Raw genomic sequence first — 3,594 nt, 5'->3', positions numbered from 1 at the left:
GGTTTGGGGGGGGGGAGAGGGGGGCGTGCTGTGCGGACCCTACTCCTTTACCCCGTGGAGGGTGCAGCACGGAAAAGCAATCCTTGCTGTGCAAACCATATGGGGTGAAGACCTCACGGGAGATGTAGCGTCTCACGGGGGTCAGAGAGGAAGGCATTGCCCCGGAGAGGGAGAGTCACGCAGCTAAACACGTGGGGATAGAGCCAGCCAGAGCGACACGTGTCCTCCCCATGCGTGATCTCAGCTAGGCGTGGGGGCCTGGACCACCGTATGGATTATACACCCATCCATACAATTAATATAGTTTTCTCCCTTTACCCAGAGCCCTTTCCCAGAGCTAATTGCAGAAGGGCAGCTAAAACGATCAAGGATGGAGAGGCTGCTTGCAAGGACAGGTTGAAAAGGCTGGGAGTTGGGAGAGGGTGGGAAAGGGACACGATGGAGGGTTACAAAATTATGAAGGTGGTAGATGAATGCAAGAACTGGTACTCTGCCTTGTCCTGTTTTCTTTCAGGCCCTTCTATTGCGATCATATTGCCAGAGATTGCCCTTACGTACGTGATCGTGGTAACCTTCCTGGTCTCTGCCACCATCACCTTCCAGCCCACAAAGCTCATCCAACTGAAAAGCAAAACAGGTGAGCTGTTTTACCAAGGATGGCAGGGAGGGAGATAAAACTGGTTGTCCTGGTTTCGGCAGGGACAGAGTTAATTTCCTTCCTAGTAGCTGGTGCAGTGCTGTGTTTTGGATTTAGGATGAGAACAAAGTTGATAACGCACCTGTGTTTTAGTTGTTGCTAAGCAGTGTTTACACTAGCCAAGGACTTTTTAGTTTCCCATGCTCCACCGACTGAGAAGGCTGGAGGTGCACAAGAAGCTGGGGGGGGGCCCAGCCAAACTGGCCAAAGGGACATTCCACACCATGGGACGTCATGCTCAGTACATAAACTGGGGAAAGCTGGCCGGGGGGGCCGCTGCTCGGGGACTGGCTGGGCATCGGTCGGCGGGTGGTGAGCAATTGTACTGTGCGTCACTTGCTTTGTGTATTATTATCATATTATTATTATTATCATTTTATTTCAATTATTAAACTGTTTTTATCTCAACCCACGAGTTTTTCTCACTTGTGCTCTTCCAATTCTCTCCCCCATCCCACCGGGTGGGGGGGAGTGAGCGAGCGGCTGCGTGGTGCTCAGTTGCCGACTGAGGTTAAACCACGACACTGGTCCACGGGGGTTTTATTTTGCCCAAAATCTCACCCTTATCTTTTTTAAATGAAAACTTTTTCTACTTCTGTGCTAACTCAGGCTGGTGGATTCCACAGCAGACCGTGAGTGTGGGCAGACCCCTGTCCGCCTCTCGTAACACACATTAACATCACTTTGTCGTCTTTCCCTCGGCCAGCGCAGTGCACAATGGGCTACGCTGCTCCCGGAGGAGTGGTTTCGGTGGTGCTGACGACCAGCTTCCTCATAAAGAACATCCACCATCGCCACGGTGAGAGGGGATGCTCCAGGGACCACCCAAGGATTTGTCACACTGAGGCTAAAACTTGTCCATGATATGTAATCCCAGTATCCCTTCAACTTGGCCATCTGGAGTTAGACCTGCTCCAAAATAAATCCAACAAATTGGGGTTTTCAGGGAAGTGAAATCTTTGCAAAAGCAAAACTAATTTTCAACCCCACCTTTTTTTTTTTTTTTCTTTTTTTTTTTGCGTGTGTGCATGTTTTCACGGTGGCAATTTGCCTTTCTCCTTTTTCTCCTTCTGCTTCGGACGGCGCTTTGTGCTGATGCCTTGGTTTGTTTGACCACAGAAGAAGGATGCACGGAGTTTGTGGACATGACTGCCCTCACAGTCAGCACGGCGGCCGTGTCGGCCCTTCCGCTCCTAGCCATCTTCCTCTGCTGTAAGTCCCCCTGCTCCTTCATTTCCCTGCCCCTCCGAGTGCCTTATATTTAGCGAGCTGGTTTCCCTCTGTCCCCACGCGATCGAGCAGCCATGTGAATTATTTAAAAACTACTTGTTCGGCTCTTGTGAAGACCCCAAGACCTCTCCATTGACCGTTTCCCTTCCCCGGTGAGCCCCAGACACCACCCCCCGAGTACAGCATCCCATACTGTGCGTTCGGTGCCTCTCATACGCTTTCTCCTGATGCCTGGGAGCAGACTTGTCCTTTCGCAGATCACACGACTCAGGGACGGCTGAAGGAACGTGACTCCAGTTGGGTGGACAAGGAGAGGTAGATCCTCTATTGCCTTTTTCTGCGTAAATTCGTACCGTCTTGAAGTGAAAAGAGCGGGATATGGAAACTATCCCATGCCTTGTTTTAAGTCCTAGATCCCAAGAAAGATGCAGTCCAGCGCTGCCCTCCCAGCCCCTGATTTCATCCCGGGTTCAGAGCAGGTAGCTCTGGTGGAGGGTCTCCATCCAGCAAAGCGGTTGAGTGCCTGCTCAAATCTCCCCACAAATTTCTCCCTCATGGCCTCAGCCTGAAGCTTTTAAGCCTTAATTCCTGCTGGTTTCATCCCAGCACTTTGGATTTCAGCCATGCTGTGGGTGCATTTGGGCTTAGCCAACCTGCGTGCCCTGCGGGAAAGCCCCCAGGGCATCGCAACCTCATGGGCCTCAGCCAGCTTCTCTTTGCCCCGGCCAAAACCATCCTGAGATACAGAGGAACTAGTATCACACCCATAGCCGTTTGTAGGGTCTTGTTGTGTCTTTGGGCCACGCAAGGGTGGGCGCGGAGAGAGGCCGCCGCAGCCCTCGCCTCTGCCTGGCGCACGGGGCAGGTCTGGACGGGCACACCGGAGCCCCTGGCTCCAGCGATGCTCAGCACGTCCCACCTCCTCTTCCTTCCAGGTCCTTTGAAATGTCTCAGCCCAGCAGCAAGGATGCTGTTTCCACCCGTTAGAGGTCGGTGAGGGTGTTTCTCACTTGGCTGAGTCAACTCAAACTTTCTCCCAGGTTTGATGGGTTCAGGGCTCTTGGTTTCGGTGGTTTGAGCCTCTGCAGGACTGGTAATAAACAGCAATGAAATGAACTCATTTCTGCCTTTTTTTTTTTTTTTTTTAACACAGAGACGGAGGAGGCCAAATGTACATTTTTCCCTTTCTTTCTCTTTAAAACCAGGCCCTAAAGTAGAGAAGTGCCTGCAGGAGTCTCTCTCGCTAGTTTGTCACAACAAGGCTGCATCTTTTTTTAAACGTATGTGGGTAACCAAATGCAGCCACCCCACCCTTTCCCGCTGCCACACTTGACTTCTCACTCCCCATGTACAGATGATTTCAGGGCATGTTTTGGGGGGAGGGGGTGTCAGGCTCTCTCCCCCTGAATCCACAGGTCTGTGTCCTGCCTGTCCCCTTTAGTATGGGACAGCATCTCCAGGGGACCGCTGTCCCCCCCACAGCAAGGCTGGGGGCGGGGGGGGGCGGGACGGGACAGCAGCTGACCTGAGCCTGCTCTTTAAACTATTTGCTTAAATGCAAATGACTCTATACAAGCCTTGACCCTGCGTCAGGCAGTGTTGGTATTATCTCCTCCGCTCCCCGCTGGGTTTCCCTGCCTACAAGGAGGGGGCCGGCCGTGGGGCGG

Source organism: Aptenodytes forsteri, unplaced genomic scaffold, assembly GCF_000699145.1.
Source record: "Aptenodytes forsteri isolate BGI_AS27 unplaced genomic scaffold, ASM69914v1 Scaffold191, whole genome shotgun sequence".
In the NCBI taxonomy this organism is placed as follows: Eukaryota; Metazoa; Chordata; class Aves; order Sphenisciformes; family Spheniscidae; genus Aptenodytes; species Aptenodytes forsteri.
Note: the sequence above shows the minus strand (reverse complement) of the source record.